We start from the raw sequence: 27786 nt of genomic DNA, 5'->3' as shown, positions 1-27786 counted from the left end.
TGTTTATCAGTTGAATTGTGAATAACCAAGAGAGCATAAATTATAGGTTACTTGTTATGCAGTAATGGAGAATATGTTAGAGTTTTGGAGATGCTTTGTCATCTAAATCTCTGCTTTCCTCTGTCTTCTAATTCACGCACGCACGTCCTTCAATGGCTACATCCCATCCTCTCAGTGAAGAATATGCTCACATGCTCTGTCACAGCACGGCTAATCATCTGTCGGTTCTCGATCATACTGGAATAGAATTCTTCATCCTTTTGCATCTGTCACTAACGCCCAGCACTCGCGAGTTTGAAGCTCGTCACAGTCATTCGATCATTGAATCCTACTTGGAATACCACAGACAAGGTTTAGACTTTCCGGATTCTCATGAATGCCGCCATCAGTTCTAGCTTATACCACGGAGATTCTGATTAAGGAATCTAAGAGATACTCATTCAATCAGATATAGAACGGAGGTGGTTGTCAGGCACAGGTTCATGGTTTGAGAATGGTGATGAGTGTCACGGATCATCACTTTCATCACAGTTAAGCGCGAATGAACATCTTAGATAGGAACAAGCGTGTTTGAATAGAAAACAGAAATACTTGCATTAATTCATCGAGACACAGCAGAGCTCCTCACCCCCAACAATGGAGTTTAGAGACTCATGCCGTCAGAGAATACAATGTTTTTGATCTGAAATGTCATGAGATACAAAATAAGTCTCTAAAAGTTGTTTAAATACTAAACTAGTAGCCTAGGTTTACTCACAAGCCCCTTTACACCATTCACCTCCATACGACCCTAACCCATATCCACCATACCAACCACCTTATGAGCCAAATGAACCCTCCTATCCACCCCAAACCTCCATGGAGAGAACACTTACCGATCTAAACTCTACTATACAAGCTCTCGCCGCCCAAATCAGACCACCAAATACCTTCAACAATCAACCCTCAAGCTCTAGTGCACTTTCTTTTCAATCACAGAATGATCTCCCCATCCCACCACCACCTCAATATTTGCCATATCCATATCCATCAATCCAAGAGCATTGTGATCCTACCTATGATAGCCGAGTGTAACAAGAATCAACGGATCGTCTCAAGGATCAATTTCATGCAACCCTTCATCAATTAAATCAAGCGATAAGTCAATTAGGTTCCCGATGCTCGGACACTCAAAGTGCTCCCATGGCTACATATGAAGAATCAATAAAAGAGCGTAGAATGAAGGAGATACTAGAAACTCCAGTGAACAGTACGGAGCATGACTTTGTACTGGAACAAGTAGAGGAAGCCAGAATTATTGAAGAAGAAGAAGTGGTTGAAAACTTAGGAGATGCAAAACCTCAATGGGAAGGTCCAGTCATAGAACCCCCTTCCAAGACGTTTGAAATTGATGCTAAGGAGGGTGTACAACCTCCAAAGCATATCATAGTTAAAGACTTGGAAGAGGTTGATCAAGAGATGGAGATTCAAGAAGAAGAAGCACAATAGCTGCAGTGAGAATTCAAATTACCTATCACCCAGTTGGAAAAATACAGATCCCAACAGAGATGGGTGTAAAAGCAAGATTTGGGATCCTGGAATCTGCTCTGACATTTGTCACCCCGGGAGCCTAATAATCTGTTTGAAGCTTCTTAAGGGCTTTACAAGCCTAGTTTGGGACCCCAGAGGTGACTGGAGATACAAACATTGGTGGAGATTCCTGGATGAGTTCAAGCACAAGCCACCATAACAGAAGAGCTCACCAAACGTCCAACTTAAGGACCTTAACTAAAAGTGCTAGGTGGGAGACAACCCACCATGGTATGATCGTTCATTTTTCATTTTTATTTAGTTTTATTTGTTTTCGAGTTTTATTTTATTTTATTATATTGAACCTGGAGTTTTGAATCACATTCATATTAACACTACATTCTGCATTTTTTTCAGATAAAAAAAAAGGATTTTCGCACGCGACGCGTCCACGTCGTATGTGCGTTTGGAAGAAAATGAGGATGAACAGAGAGTCACGTGAAAGCGTGGCTGGAGGCGCGCTAATGGCACAATTTGATCCACGCGACCGCGTCGCTGACGCGGCCGCGTCATTTGGAAAAATAGCTTCTCACGCGATCGCGTCACCCACGCGACCATGTGGCTCTGAGAAGTCGACGTAAATGGGTGCATGGCAGAAAGTTGAGCTGGAGTTGGGCTGGACTCGTGCTGGAAGCCCAAGCCCTCCCACGCGAACGCGTGCCCCACGCGTTTGCGTCGTTTTCAAAAGATGGCCACCCACGCGACCACGCCAACCACGCAATTGCGTCACCCATATTTTTAGCAAAAAGAGTTTCGAACAGAGAGTTGCGCGACCGCAAGGCTGCGCTCGCGCCAATCGCACAAAACAGGCCACGCGATCGCGTGACCCACGCGTCCGCGTCACCTGACCTTATCGCGCACCACGCGACTGCGTCACTCACGTGTCCGCGTCACAAGCGGCGCACAGAATATCCAGATCAGCCAAATTTCTTATCTTTTCTTCTCTAATCCTTATTTTTCTTATCTTTTCTTATTTCTTTCTTCTTGCTTTCTTATTTTCTCTCACTTCCATTCTATTTTATTTAATTTATTTGCATACTTTCATTCTTTGCATATTTTTAAAATTATTATTGGTGTTCAAATGTTCTTATTCAACTGTTACATCTTTTCTGGTATTTTCTTGGTGCTTAGTGACTTGTTTCATTCTTATTGAGTAATATTATTTAAATCAATGCCAATCTTTTATATTTGTATTACTCTTGCATTGACATGAATTTATATTATCTCTCTTTCCCCACTCTCTTCTCTATTGTTGCAAATTTTGCACCACTGGTATGCCATGTGCTTATATTATTTTCTCACGTACATGTTGAAGCTTCCATGTAAATGAGACCCTTATCATTTGGCATTAACCCAACCATACTTCATTTATTTTCTTATCTCTATTATTGGGTTACCTTTCTTCCCTTTTTCTTTCAGGATGGCCACCAGGAAGAGAACCAGAAGACGCTTACATGGGGAGACAAGCAAGTCAATCTGCACAATCTATAGCGAAAAGCATCAGTTGAAGCCACCCATCCACTTGCACATTTCAGCATGCACCGAGGACGGTGCAATCTTTAAGTGTGGGGAGGTCGATACCGATCTCCATGGGTTAGTTACTCTTCTATCTCATCACCAATATTTTATTTTCCTTGTTAGTTGTTGCATTTGCATATTTGATTGCATATTTATTTGATTTTGTGCATTTAGTTACTACTTGGTTAAAGTAATAAATTTCTTTTTAGGACCCTATTTTTGAAAAATTTCACTAATTTAAATTGAAAATTTTTGTGTTAAACTTGTTTGGAAGTTGTATTTGGAACATGGTTTTTGAGCTAAAGAACACAAAACCTGTGAGATTTGAGCTTATTTATATGGTTATATTATTTAACCATAAATATTTTATTCCTGTCTGTTCCCTTCTCTATGATTGTAATCTTTACTTTGTTCCATTCTATATGTCCAATATTTAGTGTATTTACATGCTTGAATATGATTGAGGCCATTGTTTGATTTTAGCTCACTTATCCCAAAATTAGCATACCTTTTACATCACCCTTGTTAGCCCCCTTGAGCTTTTAAATCCCTTCTGTTTTATAACCACATTACTAGCCTTAAGCAGAAAAACAAAATAAGAATCTCAAGTTGAATCCTTGGTTAGCTTAAGATAGATATTGTGTAAAATTTAAGTGTGGGGAATTTTATGGGAACATGGAATGATATGAAAAAGTAGGGAATTAAATTGAATAAGTCATTTGAAAATTTGGGAAGCATGCTCATGTGAAATCAAAATAATTAAATTACCATGTGCATTGAAGAAAAATATATTAAGTAATTAAATAAGGGGATACAAAAAATAAAAAAAAAGAAAAAAAAAGAGAAAAATGAAAAAAAATATATATTACCCCAAATGCAAAATAAAAAGAATCAATGCACATGGGACAAAATTCAAAAATAAGTTTGATATATGTCCTATACACTTGAGAGATTAGAGTGATATACACTTCTAGTGAGGGGTTCAACGCTTAAATTCTATGTTCCCTGCTTTCATGAGCTGTCTTCTTACAAGTTCACTTGCTTTTTATTGTATGATTTGAATTAGTAGAAATTGGTTTGTATTTGTCTTGGAGAACTTATTTACTCTTAACTAAGTAAGTAAAAGCATTTAGCATGTAGTTGCATTCATAGGTTGCATTTCATACCATTCTTCTTCATCTTTATAGCTTCTCTTGAGCTTAGCATGAGGACATGCTAGTGTTTAAGTGTGGGGAGGTTGATAAACCACTATTTTATGGTTTATCTTGTACTCAATTGAGTGGTTTTTATTAACTCTTTACCCACTTATTCATACTATTTGCATGGTTTTATATTTCCTTCCTAATTATGTGTTTTGATTGAAAACATGCTTCTTTGATCTTATATTTGCTTATTATTAATCCTCTCTTATTACCATTAGATGCCTTGATATGTGTGTTAAGTGATTTCAGAGTTACAGGGCAGGAATGGTTTAGAGGATGGAAAGGAAGCATGCAAAAGTGGAAGAAATACAAGAAGTTGAAGAAACTGCAAAGCTGTCAGCTTGACCTCTTCGCATTCAAACAATCATAACTTGAGCTACAGAGGTCCAAACGACGCGGTTTCAGTTGCGTTGGAAAGCTAACGTCCGGGGCTTCGATTTGATATATAATATGCTATAGTTGCTCTGACGCTAGGCGACACGGCCGCGTCGCAGTGACGGAAATCAGCGTGTTTGAATTCTTCTCCAGTGATTTCCGGGCTATTTTCGACCCAGTTCGCGGCCCAGAAAACACAGATTAGAGGCTATAAAGTCGGGGATTGCATCCATTCATAAACAGGCTCTCATAATTCACAATTTTTAGGAGTAGATGTAGTTTTTTAGAGAGAGAGGTTCTCTCCTCTCTCTTAGGATTAGGATTTAGGACTTCTCTTAGTTTTAGGAGTGACTCTCGATCCCAGGTTTAATGTTCTTTTCTGTTTAATTTCGTTTCCATTTTTATTCACCTTAGTACTTTAATTGATATTTATCTTTTGAATAATTGGCTTATGGCTTTCATGTTATGATTTTCTTTATTAATGCAATTGAGGTATTTTCAGATTTGTGATTTATATTTAGCTTTTTACATTCTTGGTTTTGGTTAAGAAATCAGTAACTCAGGAGTTATCCAATTCAACAGCATAATTGATAATTGTTATCTTTTCAATTGAATTGAACTTCAATAATCCCAATCTTTTCTTAGGAAATAAATAGGATTCGAAGATCAAACTAATTAATCCCTTAACTTGCCTTTACTTTAGTAAAGGTTGACTAAGTGGAATTAAGATTCAACTTTCATTATTATTGATAAGGATAACTAAGTTTGGACTTCCAATTTCTAATACCTTGCCAAGAGTTTATTTTATTATTATTATTTATTTTTCTTATCATTCAACATACTGCTTCCTTACTTTCAAAACCCCTAATTTACAAGACTCATAACCAATAATAAGAACACCTCCCTGCAATTCCTTGAGAAGACGACCCGAGGTTTAAATACTCGGTTATCAATTTTAAAGGGGTTTGTTACTTGTGACAACCAAAACGTTTGTATGAGAGTAACTTTTGAAGGTTTAGAAACTATACTTGCAACGAGAATTTATCCGCAAATTTCTAGACCACGCAAAAGTTCTCTCATCAGACAACAATAACAGAGGAGGCAGAGACAATCAGGGAATCAGAGGTGGAATAATAACAACAACAGGCAGCAGAACCAGAACCAGCCATACAAAGCACCTCACCTGAGGCAATCCCAAGGACCACTGAATAACCAACAGCAGACCTCTCAGATCACTTTTCCTTCTTCATCTGCTAATGATGAGTTACTACAATCTATTGATCAGAGACAACAGGCCATGGAAAATAACCTCAATTCTACTCTAAATGGTCTGAACTCTACCTTGCAAGCTCTTATCTCACAGATTAGATCAATGAATAACTCCAATAACCAGCCTTTGAGCTCCAGTGGAATCTCCTCTCAACCATTACCCAATCCAAAGGGTGGCATTAATGCCATCACCCTAAGGTCAGGAACCACACTACAGGAGAGGAATCAGGAGGAGCCAAACCCACCAGAACACACTTCAGCTGAAGAAGTGGTGGAGGTAGAAGATGTTGAAGAGGAAGAGGACATACAGGACATGGCTGAAGAAGAAGAAGCTCAATCACAGGAAGAAGCACCAGAGGACGCTGAAGCTGTGAAGAACACCATTCCCATTCCATTCCCATAACATGCAAGGAAGCCCAGGAAGCAGCTGGAACCTGATCCCAAAATGGTTGAAATATTCAAAAAGGTTGAGGTCAACAGCTCGTTTTGTGTTAGCAGATAAAAGCATTATTACAGTGGCTGGAGTTGCTGAAGATGTATTAGTGGGCATTAAGGGGATCTCCTTTCCCATTGATTTTTATATCCTGGAGATGCCCCAAAATGACTCAGAGAAGCCATCATCAATCCTACTCGGAAGACCATTCCTAAAGACCTCAAAGTTCAAATTGGATGCTTTTTCAGGCACATATTCTTTTGAAATAGATGGCCGAGTAGTAATCTTCAATCTGAATGGAGCTATGAAGCATCCTCCGGAGGATCATTCTATCATCCAGTGTGACATCATAGATGAAACCGTGGCTGAAGTTCACCAGGAGGAATTTGAAGAGAAGTACATAGGACAAGGTCCAAGTGTGGGGACATTCTCAGAGGACAATGATAGTGCTTTACCGTTGTTACCAGCTCCAGACAACCTAGAGCCTGACCATGAGCAGAAGTTAGAATTGAAACCCCTCCCTCCACACCTCAAATATGCTTACCTTGAAGACAAGTAGAAGTTTCCAGTTATCATTGCAAGGGAACTCACTTCCCAACAAGAAGAGCAACTACTTAGTGTGATGAGGAGGCACAAAAAGGCAATTGGTTGGAGTTTGGCAGACATAGTAGGCATCAACCTTCAAGTTTGTGAGCACAGAATATTTCTAGAAGAGGGAGCAAAGCCTGTCCATCAACCCCAGAGAAGACTGAACCCCACTATCTTAGAGGTTGTCAAAAAGGAAGTGACCAGACTACTGGAGGCAGATATCATCTACCCCATCTCAGGCAGTGAATGGGTGAGCCCAGTACAAGTGGTGCCCAAGAAATCTGGAGTCACTACAGTGAAGAATGAGCATGGAGAGCTCATGGCAACCAGAGTACAGAACGCCTGGAGAGTCTGCATTGACTACAGACACCTAAACCAGGCCACTCGTAAGGATCACTATCCTCTTCCATTCATTGATCAAATGCTGGATCGCCTGTCAGGAAAATCACATTATTGTTTCTTAGATGGTTACACAGGTTATTTCCAGATTCATATAGCTCCTAAAGATCAGGAAAAGACTACTTTTACATGTCCTTTTGGGACTTATGCTTATAAGAGAATGCCCTTTGGCTTGTGCAATGCACCAGCTACTTTCCAAAGGTGCATGATGAGTCATTTCTCTGATCTTATTGAGGACTGTATGGAGGTTTTTATGGATGACATTAGTGTTTATGGTGATTCCTTCAATATTTGCTTGGATAGTTTATCTAGAGTGTTAGATAGATGTGTCAGTACAAACCTTGTATTGAATTTTAAAAAATGTCACTTTATGGTTAAACAAGGGATTGTACTAGGACATGTTTTGTCTAATACTGGCATTTCTGTAGATCCAGCAAAGGTGGATGTTATTTCTAGTTTACCTTATCCCTCCTCTATGAGGGAAGTCCGTTCGTTTCTTGGCCATGCAGGTTTTTACAGGAGATTCATTAAGGACTTCAGTAAGGTAGCTCTTCCCTTATCCAGACTACTGCAAAAAGATATTGAGTTTGAGTTCATGAGAATTGCAAAAAAATGTTTGATAAGCTGAAGACCGCCCTGACTCAAGCTCCAATTGTGAGAGGACCAGACTGGAGCCAGCCATTTGAAATAATGTGCGATGCTTCCAACCATGCAGTAGGTGCAGCACTGGCTCAGCGTGAAGGTAAGGACCCCTTTGTAATTGCTTATGCATCTAAAACTTTAGATGCCGCTCAGTCTAATTATACTACTATTGAGAAAGAGCTTCTTGCTATTGTTTTTGCTCTGGATAAATTTCGAGCCTATTTACTTGGTACGAAAGTAGTTGTATACTCAGACCACGCAGCTCTAAAGTATCGATTAGCTAAAAAGGAATCCAAACCAAGGCTTATACGTTGGATACTGCTACTACAAGAATTTGATTTAGAAATTAAGGATAGGAGTGATAACCAGAATCTAGTGGCAGACCACTTGAGTCGCCTTGAGCACATTAAGCATGACTCCACTCCTATAGCTGATAATTTCCCATTTGATAACCTGCAAGCAGTATCTGAGGTAGTCCCATGGTATGCACCTTGATAAACCACTATTTTATGGTTTATATTGTGTTTAATTGTGTGGTTTTATCATGATCCTTACCCACTTATTCATTAATTTAGCATGCATTTATATTTCCTTCTTGAAATTATTACATGATTGAAAACTGCTTCCTAGAGACTTTTAATTATGCATTTTAATTCTCCTTTATTCCATTCGATGCCGTGATCTGTGTGTTAAGTGTTTTAGGCTTTATAGGGCATGAATGAGTTGGAGATTGGAAAGGAAGCTAGCAAAAATGGAAGGAACATAAGAAATTGAGGAGATAACCAGCGAGAAGTGACGCGGCCGGATGGCTCATGCGACCATGCGAAAGAGGAGAAATCGCAGTGACGCGGCCGTATGGTTCACGCGACCGCGCGGACTGGAAAAGCATGAGCGACGCGGAGGCGTGGATGACGTGAACGCGTGGCGAGGACAAGCGTGAATGACGCGTCTGCATGGATGACGCAATCGCGTGACATGCGCGATCTGCATAATTTGCAGGATTCGCTGAGGGCGATTTTGGACCCTATTTTGACCCAGTTTTCGGCCCAGAACAGCAGACTAGAGCCAGAGAACATGCAGAAACCAAGAGGAGAACATTCATTCTACACAGTTTTTAGTTTTTAGATCTAGTTTTACTCCTCCCCTAGGTTTTTCTCTCTAGACATTTGATGAGCGGATAATTTATACGCTTTTTGGCATTGTTTTTAGTATGTTTTTAGTAGGATCTAGTTACTTTTAGGGATGTTTTCATTAGTTTTTATGTTAAATTCACATTTCTGGACTTTACTATGAGTTTGTGTGTTTTTCTGTGATTTCAGGTATTTTCTGGCTGAAATTGAGGGACTTTAAGATTCCTGGAATTCATATTAAAAATTTTGGAATCCTTATTTTTTCTTTTTCATATTATTTTTGAAAAAAAAATCCAAAAAAATTAGAAAATCATAAAAATCAAAAATATTTTTGTGTTCTTGTTTGAGTCTTGAGTCATGTTATAAGTTTGGTGTCAATTGCATATGCATCTTGCATTTTTTCGAAAATTCATGCATTCATAGTGTTCTTCATGATCTTCAAGTTATTCTTGGTAAGTCTTCTTGTTTGATCTTGATGATTTTTTGTTTTGTGTCTTTTATTGTTTTTCATATGCATTTTTCGTTTCTTAGAGTCTAAACATGAAAGATTTCTAAGTTTGGTGTCTTGCATGTTTTCTTTGCATTAAAAATTTTTCAAAAATATGTTCTTGATGCTCATCATGACATTCATAGTGTTCTTGGTATTCATCTTGACATTCATAGCATTCTTGCATGCATTCATTGTTTTGATCTAAAAATTTCATGCATTGCATATTTTTCGTGTTTTTCATAAAAATTTCAAAAATCAAAAAAATTATCTTTCCCTTTTTCTCTCATCAAATTCGAAAATTTGGATTGACTTTTTCAAAAATTTTTAAAATCAAGTAGTTGTTGCTTGCTGGTTAGTTGTATCGAAGTTGTGACAATTATGAATTAAGATCAGAGCACCAAGCTTTGGAGCCATTTCCAGGGATTGTTCGAGCCTGGACATCACAATTTCGTGCACCAACATTGATAGTTCTTAGGATTTTAGTTTCTCTAGCTTTTTGCATTGGGATATTGAGAAGAGTTATTACCTCATCAAGACCTCGTCATTCTAGTTCGTTTTCTTTACTTGGCTTACTCTTCCATGTTCTTTGCTTTGTTTAATTTTACCATTGGAATATTTTTAGGATTATTTAATACAAGGATCACTTTTATTTTTAATTGACTATTTTTAATTTTTATTTACAATGTCTTTCTTTAATTCTTTTTTTATATGCTATGAATTTTACCTTTACAATGAGTGAGTAGTTCCCTAACTTGATGGGGAGTTGATTGAAAGGAACCCTTGAGTTGGAAGATTTAAGAGAAAGATTGTAATTGGGTTATTGTTAGTTTGCTTTCTAATTCCTGACACCAATCCTCCAAAGAGTGGATTGGGACTTGTGGATAGAACAGTATTCCAACTTGTTTTACCTTCCCTTACTTAGTAAAGGATAACTAAACGAAATAACTCTCAATTGTCAATTAATCTTAAGAGTGTTCCATCAAGAATAGGGCTTCCATGTAATCAACTCCCAGTCAAGGCTTTTATTTACATTATTCAATTTCATCAATTTAATTTCCTGTTTACTCAACTCAAACCTTTTCGAAAACATCTGATTAATAAAATAGCACCCTTTCCTGCAACTCCTTGGGAGACGACCTGGGATTTATACTCTCAGTATTTTAAATTTCAATTTTCTGTGACACCTTTCTAAATTGAGTGGTGGATTTCTGGCGAGCTAAGAACTATACTTACAACGCATATATTCTAATAATTTTTAATTCACCAATTTCTGCCCGCATCACACCTGTAGCTAATTATCTAGTTAGCCACACTTTTCCTCCAAACTTTACTAAGCATCAAAGAGACAAGCTAAAAAGCGAGTCTAAATATTATATATGGGATGACCCATATTTATGGAGATGTGGTACTGACCAGGTAATTAGACGGTGTGTGCCTCAATCAGAATTCCAGTCCATCTTAGAGGCCTACCACTCATCTGAGAGTGGAGGACATTTTGGCCCTCAAAGAACAGCTAGGAAAATCTTAGACTGTGGATTCTGGTGGCCTACTCTTTTTAGAGACGCTGATGATTTTTGTAAATCTTGTTTCCCATGCCAAAAATTTGGTAATATATCCATGACGGATGAGATGCCTCAACAAATTATGCTTTTCTGTGAAATTTTCGATGTTTGGGGCATTGACTTCATGGGTCCATTCCCAAATTCTAATGGTTATTTCTTTATATTGTTAGCTGTGGATTACGGTTCCAAATGGGTGGAAGCAATTGCTACCTGCACTGATGATGCTAACACTGTTGTTTCCTTTGTTAGAAACCACATTATTTGTCGCTTTGGATCCCCACGAGCAATCTTGAGCAATCAAGGCACCCATTTTTGTAACAGGAGACTAACAGGAATAATGAAGAAGCATGGGATAATTCATAAAGTTGCAACCGCCTACCATCTTCAGACTAATGGGCAAGCCGAGGTGTCAAACAGAGAGATAAAGCGTATATTGCAGAAGATAGTCAAACCTCATAGGAGAGACTGGAGCACCAGGCTACAAGATGCACTTTGGGCATACAGAACAGCATACAAGACATCCATTGGGATGAGTCCATTTTGCTTAGTTTATGAAAAAGCCTGTCATCTCCCAGTGGAAGTAGAGCACAAAGCCTTTTGGGCAGTAAAGGAATGCATTATGGGATTTGAAACAGCCGGAACTGAGAGGAAGTTACAACTGCAAGAATTAGAAAGCCTTCGCCTGGAAGCCTATGAGAACTCAAGGCTGTACAAGGAAAAGATGAAGGTTGTACATGATAAGCACATCAAGAGGAGAGAGTTCCAACTTGGGGACTTAGTCCTCCTTTATAAATCACGACTGAGGCTCATGCCAGGCAAGTTGAGATCAAGATGGGAAGGTCCATATAGAGTAGAGAAGGCCGAGCCGTACGGAGTTTTTCACCTAAGTCATCCTTCAAGCTCTGAACTCATCAAAGTTAATGGACATCGTTTAAAGCTGTACCATGGCGAGAAGTTGAAGAAAAATAAGGAGCTCGAGATCTTCCTCTTGGAAGATCCACACATAGCCGAAGACTGAGCTAGTGGAGCGTCCAACTTACGGACGTTAAAGCAAAGTACTAGGTGGGAGACAACCCACCATGGTATGATCGTTCTTTTCTTTATTCTTAGTTTTCTTTTTCAATAACTCTTCTCCTTATTCGCACATTTAGCTTGCATCTGCATTTGCATATTTTTAAAAAAAAAAAATTTTTTCACGCGACGCGACCGCATCAATGACGCGTCCACGTCGCAGGTGACTCAGAAAGAATAAGAAAGCGAACAGAAAGTCACGCAGGAGCGTGGCTGGAGGCGTGCCTTTGGCACAAATCACCCAACGCGACCGCGTCGCTGACACGTCCACGTCATGTGGGAACTTTGGCCTCCCATGCGACCGCGTCACCCACCCGGCTGCGTGACATGAAAATCGACGTGAAAAGGGTGCATAGCCGAAAGTTATGCTGGAGTGGTGCTGGACTGGTGCTGAACGCACAGCCTTACCACGCGGACGCATGACTCACGCGTCCGCGTCATATCCCCATATTGGCCACTCATGCGATCGCGTCGACCACGCGATCGCGTCATCCAAAATTTGGCAAAATAAGATTTTAAACAGAGAGTTGTGCGAGCGCGAGGCTGCCCTCGCGCCAGTAGCATAAAATGATTCACGCGTCCGCGTGATTGACACGACCGCGTGACCGATGCAACCGGGTCGATTAACTTAAACCGCAAGTCGCGCGAACGCGTCACCCACGCGTCCGCGTCGCTTGCGCCGCACAGCTTACCCTAAATTGCCAAATATCTTATCTTTCTTTTCCCCCAAATCCTATTTTCTCTTTTACTTCCTTATTTCTTCCTTCTTCCTTCTTCCTTCTTTCTCACTTTCTACTTTCTCACCACCATTAAGAAGGTTTTTCTTTTCTTCCTCCTTCCTTACTTTTCTATTATTCTTTTTTATTTTTATGTTTTCTTATTTTCTTTTCTTTTTACTTTCATTATCCATTTTTTATTTTTCTTTCTTTCATTTAATTGGTGTTAGAATTTATTTGAGTCATTATCTCTCATTATATGCTTGTGGATTGTTGCAAAATTGTTTGGCAATTATATAGTACTTTTTAAAAAGGGTTGCTTGCATGTTCAAATCATTATTTTCAATAGTTTCTTCGTCATGCATGCTATGTGTTTGTGAAAAAGCCCATATGGCATGATGCATTTTTCTATTCTACTATTCAATGCTTGCTTTTCACAAATTCCCTTTACTATTGTATTAATTAAATTTAATTGTCAATACAAACAGGATGGTTAGTTTGTTACGAGTGATAACATATTTAACAAATTAAATGCTTGATCTATGCTACTCATGCCTTTGCCTGCATGCCAATAAATACCTTGCATTTAATTGTCGTCATATGTACTTGCTATATTTCCATTAGTGAACTTTTCACATGTAGTCATGACCATGTGTTAACGACATCCTCTTCACCGTGCATTGATTATCACTTATACCATCCTCTTCCTTGCTCTGTCCCTTTGAATTCATGTTACTTTCTTTTTTCCTTTTCAGGATGGCCACCAAGAAAGGAAAAGAGAAAGCTACTCCCAAACCACCAGCAAGAAGAGGAATAAAAAGAGCATTAGTAGCAGAGCCTTCTTCAACTGTAGTCAAGCCCTCAACAAAAAGAATTAAGAGGATTATAAAGGTTGATGAAAAAGAAAAAGACTTTCCAGCAAAGGACACTGCGCAATTTTCCAATCGCTACTGTGAGCAGATGTTCCCTATCCTGGCAGAACGGAGCAACAACAACGAATACCTTCTTATCCTCCCGCGCAATATTGCTACCTTTGTTGAGCTGCAAATTGAACGAAGACAATGGGGTTTCCTCCAGAGACAGCCAAGGCAGGCTAATCTTTCTTGGGTAGTTGAGTTCTACTCTAATTTCCACCTGCCAACCCTACAGTCTGTCTATGTACGTCAGAAGCAAGTACCCATTACAGAAGAGGCCATTCAACGAGCTGTAGATCTTCCCCCTGCACCAGAAGGATTGGACGCCTTTCAAGAAGCCGCACTTAAGCGCCAGATGTACCAATTTGATTGGGACGCTGTTCTCAGCGTTATCGCACTACCTGGCAGCAGATGGATCTATGGATACCACCGTTCCCATCCTAAAGGAATATTGGCTTCAGCACTTACCTTGGAGGCTCGCGTATGGGCACAAATCATGTCCCATTACGTCTTTTCGAGTACTCACGAATCCTCCTTCACTGCAGACATGGCCGTTCTACTATGGTGCATCCTTACAGACCAGCCTCTGAACCTACCAAGACACATCCGGAATGCCATAGGACACGTACAGATTGCGGGAAACTTACTTTTTCCCGCCTTTGCCTCAGATCTCGTCTCAGCAGCCGAAGTCTCCTATAGAGCTGGGGACACTAAAGCCATGCTTCCATGGGATGATCAATACGTCCCTAACGGGAAGTATCTTAGACTTTCAGCAGCCACTACTAGCCAGCCTACTGAACCGGCTGAGGACATCCATCCTTCAACACCACAGGCACCTACAACAAACCAACTGCTCCATCAGATACTTGAAAAGTTGGATCGGCAGGAACAAAAAGCTAAGATGAGAGAGCGCCGTAACAAGCGCCGATTCACATACCTTAAGGAGCTGATTATGGGAAAATTCAAGGACTCAGACACCCCGGACTCCACTTTCTTTACCAGCACAGGGAGCCATGATGGCTCCGACTATGGGGATACTGCTACCAGCCCATCCCTGTTCCTGACAAATGGCACCGAGGACGGTGCAAAGCCTTAAGTGTGAGGAGGTCGGTCAGTACCTGACTTTCGGAGGTAATTTCTCTTCCCTAACACCAATAAATTAGGATATTTAGTTAGTTTTTCTTTTGTAGAATAGGATAAATTACATAGTAATAGATTAGTTGCATGCATATTCTACTTGATTGAAAAGATAATAAGTTTCTTCTAAGACCCTATCTTTAGAACAAAATTTCACTAATTTTTTATCAAAACTCTTATGTTAAAACTGCTTGAAGTTGTATTTGGAACATGATTTTTGAGCTAAAGAACACACAACCTGTGAGAGTTGAGCCCAAATGCATGGTTACATTATTTAACCATAATTATTTTATTCTTGTGTGTTTACTTCTCTATGATTGTAATCTACATTTTGTTTCATCCTATATGTCCAATGTTTAATATATTTATATGTTTGCATATGATTGAGGCCATTATTACCTTAAACTCACTTATCCAAATTAAGCCTACCCTTTCAATTACCTTTGTTAACCACTTTGAGCCTTTAAATCCCATTTGTTCTGTATTTTACCACATTACTAGCCTTAAGCGGAAAAATAATTTTATACCCCAATTGAATCTTTGGTTAGCTTAAGATAGAATTGTGTGTGTTAAATTAAGTATGGAAAATTGTGGGAACAAAAGATAATGAGGGAATGTGTCATGATGATATAATGGGAATTTGGATACCTACTCATGTGAAACTATAAGAATTAAAAATCTATGTGCATTGATTAGCTATGTTTATTTTTATGTTTATGCTGAAAAAAAACCCAAAAATATTCAATAAATAATTAAGGGGACAAAATTACCCCACCGCGGAGTTAAGAATTCAAAGATCAATGCATGTATGACAAAAATTAAAATAAAAAGTTGATACATGAGTATGGAATGTGAAAGAAAAATTTTGGGTAGCTGGGTGTGAATTTTAAGTTATATAAAATATATATATATGTTGGGTTGAAGCTTGGGTTAATTAAAGATTCAATTTATAAGCTTACTTAGCCATATATGTATCCTTACCCTTACCTTGGCCCCATTACAACCTTGAAAAGACCTCATGATGTTTGTATTAATATATTAAATGTTATTGATTGGTTAGGAGAAGAACAAAGATTAGAAAGCATGACTAGAGAAGGATAGAGTGATTACCCTATACACTAGAGAGATTAGAGTGTACATACATCATCAGTGAGGGTTCAATGCTTAAATTTCTATGTTCCCTGATTTCATGAGCTACCTTCTTGCAATTTTTTTATCTATTCTTACTGTATAAGAACTGAATTAGTGGAGTTTGATTTGTGATTGTCTTGAAGAACCTATTTACTTTTGATCAAGTAGACAAGAATCATATAATGGCATTCATACATATAGGTTGCATTGCATTACATGAGTTTTACATGTTCCTACTCATTTATTTTATCTCCTTCAACTAAGCATGAGGATATGCTAATGTTTAAGTGTGGGGAGGTTGATAAACTACTATTTTATGATTTATATTGTGCTTAATTGTCTGGTTTTATCAATTCTTTACCCACTTATTCATATGATTGGCATGCATTTATATTTCCTTCCTAAAATTATTACGTGATTGAATATTTGCTTCCTAAAGACTTTTAATTACGTATTTTAATTCTCCTTCATTCCACTAGATGTTGTGATCTGTGTGTTAAGTGTTTCAGGCTTTATAGGGCATGAATGACTTGGAGATTGGAAAGGAAGCTTGAAAAAATGGAAGGAACACAAGAAATTGAGGAGATGATCAGCGAGAAGTGACGCGGACGTATGGTTCATGCGACCGCGCGACATAGAGAAAATCGCAGTGACGCGGACGCATGGCTCACGCGATCGCGCGGATTGGAACTGCACAAGTCGCGCAAGCGTGGCAAGGCAAAATGCCGAATGACGCGTCCGCATGAATGACGCGATCGCGTGACATGCGCGATCTGCAGAATCTACAGAATTCGCTGGGGGCGATTTTGGGTCCTGTTTTGACCCAATTTTTGGCCCAAAAATGCATACTAGAGCCAAGGAACATGCAGAAACGAAAAATAACAATTTATTACAGATAATTCTCAGTTTTAGATCTAGTTTTACTCCTCCTCTAGGTTTTATCTCTACACATTCATAGTTCTTAGGATTTTATTTTTATTGCTTTTTGCATTGGGATATTGAGAAGAGTTATTACCTCAACAAGACTTCGTCATTCTAGTTTGTTTTCTTTACCTGTCTCTTACTCTTCCATGTCCTTTGTTTATTTAGAATTATTATTGAATTATTTTTAGAGTTTATGAATACAAGAACTATTTTTATTTTTAATTGATCTCTTTGATTACTGTTTATCATGTCTTTCTATATTTCCCTTTCCTATGTTATGAATTCTACATTCACAATGAGCGAGTAGTTCCATAACTTGGATGAGAGTTGATTGAAAGGAAGACCTTGAGTTGGAATGCTTAAAAGAAAAATTGTAATTGGGTTTATTGTTGGATTGCTCTCTAGTCACTGACACCAATCCTTGCAAGTAAGCGGATTGGGACTTGTGAATAGAAATAGCTTTCCAACTTGTTTGACTTTCCCTTACCTAGTAAGGGATAACTAAACAGAATAACCCTCGATTATCAATTAATCTTGAGAGTACTCCAACAAGAATAGGGCTTCCAACTAATCTACTCCCAGCCAAGGCTTTCATTTAAAATTACATAAATTCTCTAATTTAATTTCCTGTTATTCAACTCAAACCATTTTTGAAAACATCTGATTAATAAAATAGCACACCTTTCTACAACTCGTTGGGAGACGACCTGGGATTCATACTCCCAGTATTTTAATTTAAATTTTGTGACAATCTTCTAGATTGATAAGCGGATTTCTGGTTGGTTAAGAATTGTACTTGCAACGTATCTCTTATATAAATTTCTTAACTCGCCAATTTCTGCTACGTCAGAATGCAATGCTACGGCATTACTAAAGGAATCAATGAAAGCATACATTATTAAATAAATGCCAAGGCGTTAAAATAAAGCATGCATGCATTCAATTAATTGATATCATCATGCATTGGCATTGAAGAATGAATGAAATGAATGCATTATTAAAGCCAATGGAAGAATGCATGAAGTACATTATTAAAGCAAATTGCTTTAACGTAATGCATTGGCATTAATTAATAAATGCATGCATGATTATTAAATGCCAATGAATAAAGCATTGAACACTAGCACTACAAGCATGAGAACATGAATTAAAAGGGAGCGTTACGTTAAATGTGTTAACTTTTTTGGGCATGAGACCCAAGGAAATTAAGGAAAGCAAGGCACTACAAGACTAGCGCTCGAAGATTCAAAAGGAGCGCTCATAAAGAAAAGCAAAGCAAGCAAGGGAGCACTACGTTCACACACTTAACTGAGCGCAGCATTTAAAAAAAAAAAAGAGGACACCAAGGTTCGGAGAGGGGGCACGCATTCAACACAAGGAGTAGCGCTCATTATTTGAGTGCAGCGCTCACTTTTTGAGCGCTAGGAGCATGCTTGGCCAAATGAAAATGAATGCTACGTTCACTAATCCAACGGAACGCTCCCCTGGAAGGTTCCCACACACCAAACCAACTTGAACCAAGCAACCCTGACCCATGCCACTTGAACCAAACCATCCGGATCCACTCTTCTTCAAATCCAAAGCAAGCAAAGTCCATTATCATCACTCAAAGGCACAAGAGATAGTTAGAATAGGAATTTCATTTAGTTGTAATTTGTTTTTAATTTCAATTTCATTTTAATTTTGTAAAAGCCTATAAAAAGGCATCTGTTCCATTTTAAAAAAAAAGGAAGGCTGGCTCTGCTACAGAGCAGTAGGATAGAATAGAAACTTTTCTTTTAATTTTCCTTTTTGAATTTGAAAACTAAGATTGGATTTGAGTCATACTCTCTAGTTTTCATTCTACTTTCTTCTGCAACCTTTACTTTCTATTTTAAATTTTGGATTGAGATTGAAGGAATTCTGTTTCAAGTCTTGATCTGAAATTCATCTTTGTTTTTCTTCTGCATAATTTTGAGAATTGAGGAATTAGATCTGAGTTTTATTTGCTATTTCATTTACATTTCTTCTGCAATATATTTTGTGTTTGATCAAGGGAGAAATTGAGATCTAGACTTGTTTTCTAACCTTATTGCTCCTCTTCGATCTTTAATTTCTCTTTCAGATTTCATCTAGTCTAAGTTTTCTTTCTATTTTGTTTCTTCAAGCAATTTTCCATTTCTGCTTTAGTTCTTCTGCAAATCTACTTCATCTTCTACTTCTCTGCACTTTTCAATTCCAGTTTTATTTTAGAATCCCGGTCCCCAAATCCTTTATTCTTCAAGCAATTTAAGATTCCCAGCAATTTAGATTCAGCAATTTAAGTTTCTTGCACTTTAAGTTTCAGTCATTTACTTTTCTTGTAATTTAAGTTTCAGCTATTTTACTTGCTTGCACTTTAAGTTTCTACAATTTTACTTTCTGCACTTTAAATTCACTACAATTTTTTTTCTGTTGGTTCAATTTCATCCAATTCACCAATGTTAGCTTGACTAAACTAATCACCCACTAAAGTTGCTTGATCCATCAATCCCTGTGGGATCGACCTCTCTAAGTGAGTTTTACTACTTGATGCGACCCGGTACACTTGCCGGTGAGTTTTTGTGTGGAATCTAACTTCCACCCATCACTAACCGCCTTCTAATAGGCAGTGGTTCTTTTCACTTTGGGCCTATCGTGATTTGTCTGAACTCTTTATGGACAGTTTTGTTGTAATGGGCCAATCTGTAAAGAGGTCGGTCCTTTGTCTTCGTACAACCCGAACCCTATAGCTCGGTCCAGGGCATGAACAATCAGTCACGTTCATCTTAATGTGATGAATAGAGCTGATTGTCACTGATCATCCTATCCACCACGTTAAAGTATGAATATACATCTTAGAATTAATCAAACACAGATCGAAGAAGAAACAGTAATACTTTTATTAATTCATAAGACTCAGCAGGGCTCCTCCCCTCAACCTAAGATGTTTAGAAACTCATACTAATGTAAAATACAATGGTAAAACTTGTATGGCATGCGTCCTCCGAATGGAGAATGTAAAATACACTTTAAATACTAAACAGATAACTAGTAAGGGTAAAACAGTCTTTTTCGTGCTAAAATCCACTTTTGGGACCTACTTGGTGAGTGTTTGGGCTAAGCTTTGATGAGATCCACATGCTATGAGGCTCCTAGGGCGTTGAACGCTGGCTAGGGGGTCCTCTCTGGGCGTTTGGACGCTGGTCTCTGCTCTTTGGGCGCTGGATGCCTGGAAGGGGGCAGGAAGTTGGCGTTAGATGCCAGTTTTGGGCAATCTAATCTGATGAGCGGATAAATTATACGCTTTTTGGCATTGTTTTTAGTATGTTTTTAGTAGGATCTAGTTACTTTTAGGGATGTTTTTATTAGTTTTTATGTTAAATTCACATTTCTGGACTTTACTATGAGTTTGTGTGTTTTTCTGTGATTTCAGGTATTTTCTGGCTGAAATTGAGGGACTTGAGCAAAAATCAGATTCAGAGGTTGAAGAAGGACTGCTGATACTGTTGGATTCTGACCTCCCTGCACTAAAAGTGGATTTTTTGGAGCTACAGAACTCCAAATGGCGCGCTCTCAACGGCGTTGGAAAGTAGACATCCAGGGCTTTCCAGAAATATATAATAGTTCATACTTTGCCCGAGTTTAGATGATGCAAAAGGGCGTTGAACGCCAGTTCTATGCTGCAGTCTGGAGTTAAACGCCAAAAACACGTCACAAACCAGAGTTGAACGCCAGAAACACGTTACAAACTAGCGTTCAACTCCAAGAATAACCTCTCCACGTGTAAACTTCAAGCTCAGCTCAAGCACACACTAAGTGGGCCCGGGAAGTGGATTTATGCATCAATTACTTACTTTTGTAAACCCTAGTAGCTAGTTTAGTATAAATAGGACTTTTTACTATTGTATTTAGAACATCTTATGATTTTTAGTTCAATCTTTGGATCATATTGATCACGTTTGGGGGCTGGTCATTCGGCCATGCCTGAACCTTCATCACTTATGTATTTTCAACGGTAAAGTTTCTGCACTCCATAGATTAAGGTGTGGAGCTCTGCTGTTCCTCATGATTTAATGCAAAGTACTACTGTTTTTCTATTCAATTCAACTTATTCCACTTCTAAGATATCCATTCGCACCCAAGAACATGATGAATGTGATGATTATGTGACGCTCATCATCATTCTCACTTATGAACGCGTGCCTGACAAACACTTCCGTTCTACATGCAAAGGAGCTAGAATGAATATCTCTTGGATATCTAATACAGGGGACCGAGTCCGAGTTATTAGCGTCTTCGTGGTATAAGTTAGAACCCATGGATGGCCATTCCTGAGATCCGAAAAATCTAAACCTTGTCTGTGGTATTCCGAGTAGGATCTGGGAAGGGATGGTTGTGACGAACTTCAAACTCGCGAGTGCTGGGCATAGTGACAGACGCAAAAGGAGGATGAATCCTATTCCAGTATGATCGAGAACCTCCAAATGATTAGCCGTGCCGTGACAGATCATTTGGACCTTTTTCACAGAGAGGATGGGATGTAGCCATTGACAATGGTGATGCCTTACAGAAAGCTTGCCATGGAAAGGAGTAGGAAGGATTGGATGAAGACAGCAGGAAAGCAGAGGTTCAGAGGAATGTAAGTATCTCTATACACTTATCTGAAATTCTCACCAATGAATTACATAAGTATTTCTATCTTTATTTTCTGTTTATTTATTATTATTATTCGAAAACTCCATAACCATTTGATATCCGCCTGACTGAGATTTACAAGGTGACCATAGCTTGCTTCAAGCCGACAATCTCCGTGGGATCGACCCTTACTCACGTAAGGTTTTATTACTTGGACGACACAGTGCACTTGCTGGTTAGTTGTGCGAAGTTGTGAAGTTATGTTTGGACCATGGTATTGTGCACCAGTTTGTTGGTGCCATTGCCATGGAGAGAACGAACAACAAATTTTACAACCTGAGTAACAATTTCGCATACCAAGTTTTTGGCACCGTTGCCGGGGATTGTTCGAGTTTGGACAACTGACGGTTCATCTTGTTGCTCAGATTAGGTAATTTTCTTTTTGTTTTATTTTCAAAAAAAAAAATTTGTTTTCGAAAATCTTTCAAAAAAAAAAAAAATAAATAAATTATTCTATAGCTTCAAAATTTTAAGAATGAATTCTAGTGTTTCATGAAGCATGTTGAAGCCTGTGTATGAACATTAAAAATTTCTAAGTACCCCTGTCTTGCATATTTTCTTTACATAAAAAATTTTTCAAAAATATGTTCTTGATGTTCATCATAATCTTCAAAGTGTTCTTGGTGTTCATCTTGACATTCATAGTATTCTTGCATGCATCACATGTTTTGATCCAAAATTTTCATGCATTGAGTCTTTTTCATGTTTTTCTCTCTCATCATTAAAAATTCAAAAATAAAAAATATATCTTTCCCTTTTTCACTCATAAATTTCGAAAATTTGGATTGACTTTTTCAAAAATTTTTAAAATCTAGTTGTTTTTATGAGTCAAATCAAATTTTCAATTTAAAAATCTTATCTTTTTCAAAATCTTTTTCAAAAATCAAATCATTTTCATTTCTCTTATTTATTTTCGAAAATTTAAAAAATATTTTTCAAAAATATTTTTCTTAATTTAATCTCATAATTTTAGAAAATATCATCAAAAATTAATGTTTTGATTCAAAAATTTCAAGTTTGTTACTTCCTTGTTAAGAAAGATTCAAACTTTAAGTTCTAGAATCATATCTTGTGATTACTTGTGAATCAAGTCATTAATTTTGATTTTTTAAAAATCAAATCTTTTTAAAAAACTTTGATTTCAAAATCTTTTTCTAACTTCTTAATCTTTTCAAATTTAATTTTCAAATCTTATCTTTTTGTTTCAATCATATCTTTTAAAATTTCAATCATATCTTTTTCAAAAACAAATTTCAAATCTTTTTCAACTAACTAATTAACTTTTTATTTGTTTGTTATCTTTTTCAAAACCACCTAACTAATTTTCCCTCTCTAATTTTCGAAAATTATCTCCCTCCTTTTTCAAAATTTTTTTAATTAACTAATTGTTTCAAATTTTGATTTTAATTTTCCCCCTTTAATTTTCGAAAATCACTAACTCTTTTTTTCAAAAATTATTTTCGAAAACTTCTCTCTCTCATCTTCTTCTATTTATTTATTTACTTACTAATACTTCTCTTCATCTCATATCTCAGTTATCCTCACCCTTGTGTTTAGATTCTCCTCCATTCTCTTTCCTTACATTACATTTTTTTCTTCTTCTACTCACACAAAGGAATCTCTATACTGTGACATAGAGGATTCCATATTTTCTTTATTATTCCCTTCTTTGTCATATGAGTAGGAGCAAGGACAAGAACATTCTTGTTGAGGCAGATCCTGAACCTGAAAGGACTCTAAAAAGGAAACTAAGAGAAGTTAAAATACAGCAATCCAGAGACAACCTTACAGGAATTTTCGAACAGGAAGAGGAGATGGTAGCCGAAAATAATAACAATGCAAGGAGAATGCTTGGTGACTTTACTGCACCAAATTCCAATTTACATGGAAGAAGCATCTCCATCCCTACCATTGGAGCAAACAATTTTAAGCTTAAACCTCAACTAGTTTCTCTGATGCAACAGAACTGCAAGTTTCATGGACTTCCATCTGAAGATCCCTTTCAGTTCTTAACTGAATTCTTGCAGATCTGTGATACTATTAAGACTAATGGAGTAGATCCTGAAGTCTACAGGCTCATGCTTTTCCCTTTTGCTGTAAGAGACAGAGCTAGAATATGGTTGGACTCTCAACCTAAGGATAGCCTGCACTCTTGGGATAAGCTGGTCAAGGCTTTCTTAGCCAAGTTCTTTCCTCCTCAAAAGCTTAGTAAGCTTGGAGTGGATGTTCAAACCTTCAGACAGAAAGAAGGTAAATCCCTCTACGAAGCTTGGGAGAGATACAAGCAACTGACCAAAAAGTGTCCTTCTGACATGCTTTCATAATGGATCATCCTGGATATATTCTATGATGGTCTATCTGAATTAGCTAAGATGTCATTGGATACTTCTACAGGTGGATCCATTCACCTAAAGAAAACGCCTGCAGAAGCTCAAGAACTCATTGACATGGTTGCTAACAACCAGTTCATGTACATTTCTGAGAGGAATCCTGTGAGTAATAGGACACCTCAGAAGAAGGGAGTTCTTGAAATTGATACTCTGAATGCCATATTGGCTCAGAATAAAATATTGACTCAGCAAGTCAATATGATTTCTCAGAGTCTGAATGGAATGCAAGCTGTATCCAACAGTACTCAAGAGGCATCTTCTGAAGAAGAAGCTTATGATCCTGAGAACCCTGCAATAGCAGAGGTAAATTATATGGGTGAACCTTATGGAAACACCTATAACCCCTCATGGAGAAATCACCCAAAATCTCTCATGGAAGGATCAACAAAAGCCTCAACAAGGCTTTACTAATGGTGGAAGAAACAGGTTTAACAACAGTAAACCTTTTCCATCATCCACTCAGCAACAGACAGAGAATTCTGAGCAGAATCTATCTAGCTTGGCAAATTCAGTCTCTGATCTATCTAAGGCCACTGTGAGTTTCATGAATGAAACAAGGTCATCCATTAGAAATTTGGAGGCACAAGTAGGCCAGCTGAGTAAAAGGACCACTGAAATCCCTCCTAGTAGAAGAAACAGGATCCTGGAAAGTTCCTAATATCCTGTACCATAGGCACCATGACCTTTGAGAAGGCTCAATGTGACCTTGGGTCAGGAATAAACCTCATGCCACTCTCTATAATGGAGATACTTGGAATCTTTGAGGTGCAAGCTGCTAGAATCTCATTAGAGATGGCAGACAATTCAAGAAAAGAGGCTTATGGACAAGTAGAGGACATGCTAGTAAAGGTTACAGGCCTTTACAACTCTGCTAATTTCATAATCCTAGATACCGGGAAGGATGAGGATGAATGCATCATCCTTGGAAGACCTTTCCTAGCCACAGCAGGAGCTGTGATAGATGTTAACAGAGGTTCATGATCATGTGGAGTCACAAAATAAATAGAAAAATCAAAAACAGAATCAAAAACAGCAGAAGAAAAATCACACCCTAGAGGAAGGGCTTACTGGCGTTTAAACGCCAGTAAGGAGCATCTGGCTGGCGTTCAACGCCAGAACAGAGCATGGATTTGGCGTTGAACCCCCAAAATAAGCAGCATCATGGCGTTCAGACGCCAGGAATGCACACTGAGGAAAGCTAGCGCTGAACGCCAGAAACAAGCATAGAACTGGCGTTCAACGCCAGAAACATGCTACATCTGGGCGCTGAACGCCCAAAACAAGCACCAATTTGGCGTTTAAACGCCAGAATTGCATGCAAAGGCATTTTACATGCCTAATTGGTGTAGGGATGTAAATCTTTGACACCTCAGGATCTGTAGACTCCACAAGATCACCTCAGGATCTGTGGACCCCACAGGATTCCCACCTACCTCCGCTCATATTCTTCCCTCTTCTCAATGTTCATCCTCTCTTCCCAATAAACCCCCAGTGGCTGAACCCTTCCCACACCTCCATCTCCTCCATCTCTTCTTCTTCTCATCCATCCTTTCTTCTTTTGCTCGAGGATGAGCAAACATTCTAATTTGGTGTGGAAAAAGCATTGCTTTTTTTGTTTTTCCATAACCATTGATGGCACCTAAGGCCGGAGAAACCTCTAGAAAGAGGAAAGGGAAGAAAAAAGCTTCCATCAAGGGTCTATAGCTCAGTGGTAGAACATTTGACTGCAAATCAAGAGATCCCTGAGATACCTCAGGGGATACATTTTCCTCTACACAATTATTGGGAGCAACTAAGGGTGGAACATCAAGAGCACTCCATCATCCTTCATGAAATTAGAGAAGATCAAAAAGCAATGAGGAAGGAGCAACAAAGACAAGGAAGAGACATAGAAGAGCTCAAGGACATCATTGGTTCCTCAAGAAGAAAATGCCATCATCACTAAGGTGGACTCATTCCTTGTTCTTAAATTTTCTGTTTTTCGTTTTCTATGTTAAATGTTTATCCATGTTTGTGTCTTCATTACATGATCATTAGTATTTAAGTGTCTATGCCTTAAAGTAGTGAATATGAATCCATCACCTCTCTTAAATGAAAAATGTTTTAATTCAAAAGAACAAGAAGTACATGAGTTTTGAATTTATCCTTGAACTTAGTTTAATTATATTGATGTGGTGACAATACTTTTTGTTTCTGAATGAATTCTTGAACAGTGCATATGTCTTTTGAAGTTGTTGTTTAAGAATGTTAAATATGTTGGCTCTTGAAAGAATGATGACAAGGAGACATGTTATTTGATAATCTGAAAAATCATAAAAATGATTCTTGAAGCAAGAAAAAGCAGTGAATACAAAGCTTGCAGAAAAAAAATGGTGAAAAAAATTAAAAATAAAATAAAAATAAAAAAGAGAAAAAGCAAGCAGAAAAAGCCAAAAGCTCTTAAAACCAAAAGGCAAGAGCAAAAAGCCAATAACCCTTAAAACCAAAAGGCAAGGGTAAATAAAAAGGATCCCAAGGCTTTGAGCATCAGTGGATAGGAGGGCCTAAAGGAATAAAATCCTGGCCTAAGCGGCTAAACCAAGCTGTCCCTAACCATGTGCTTGTGGTGTGAAGGTGTCAAGTGAAAACTTGAGACTGAGCGGTTAAAGTCAAGGTCCAAAGCAAAAACAGAGTGTGCTTAAGAACCTTGGACACCTCTAATTGGGGACTTTAGCAAAGCTGAGTCACAATCTGAAAAGGTTTACCCAAGTATGTGTTTATGGCATTTATGTATCCGGTGGTAATACTGGAAAACAAAGTGCTTAGGGCCAAGGCCAAGACTCATAAAGTAGCTGTGTTCAAGAATCAACATACTGAACTAGGAGAATCAATAACACTATCCGAACTCTGAGTTCCTATAGATGCCAATCATTCTGAACCTCAATGGATAAAGTGAGATGCCAAAACTATTCAAGAGGCAAAAAGCTACAAGTCCCGCTCATCTGATTGGAGCTGTGTTTCATTGATAGTTTGGAATTTATAGTATATTCTCTTCTTTTTATCCTATTTGATTTTCAGTGGCTTGGGAACAAGCAACAATTTAAGTTTGGTGTTGTGATGAGCAGATAATTTATACGCTTTTTGGCATTGTTTTTAGTATGTTTTTAGTAGGATCTAGTTACTTTTAGGGATGTTTTTATTAGTTTTAATGTTAAATTCACATTTCTGGACTTTACTATGAGTTTGTGTGTTTTTCTGTGATTTCAGGTATTTTCTGGCTGAAATTGAGGGACTTGAGCAAAAATCAGATTCAGAGGTTGAAGAAGGACTGCTGATGTTGTTGGATTCCGACCTCCCTGCACTCAAAGTGGATTTTCTGGAGCTACAGAACTCCAAATGGCACGCCCTCAATGGCGTTGAAAAGTAGACATCCAGAGCTTTCCAGCAATATATAATAGTTTATACTTTGCCCGAGTTTAGACGATGCAAAAGGGCGTTGAATGCCAGTTCTACGCTGTAGTCTGGAGTTAAACGCTAGAAACACGTCACAAACCAGAGTTGAACGCCAGAAACACGTTACAAACTGGCGTTCAACTCCAAGAATGACCTCTCCACGTATAAAGCTCAATGCTCAGCCCAAGCACACACCAAG

This window comes from Arachis ipaensis, chromosome B08 (genome assembly GCF_000816755.2).
Source record: "Arachis ipaensis cultivar K30076 chromosome B08, Araip1.1, whole genome shotgun sequence".
NCBI lineage: Eukaryota > Viridiplantae > Streptophyta > Magnoliopsida > Fabales > Fabaceae > Arachis > Arachis ipaensis.
Note: the sequence above shows the minus strand (reverse complement) of the source record.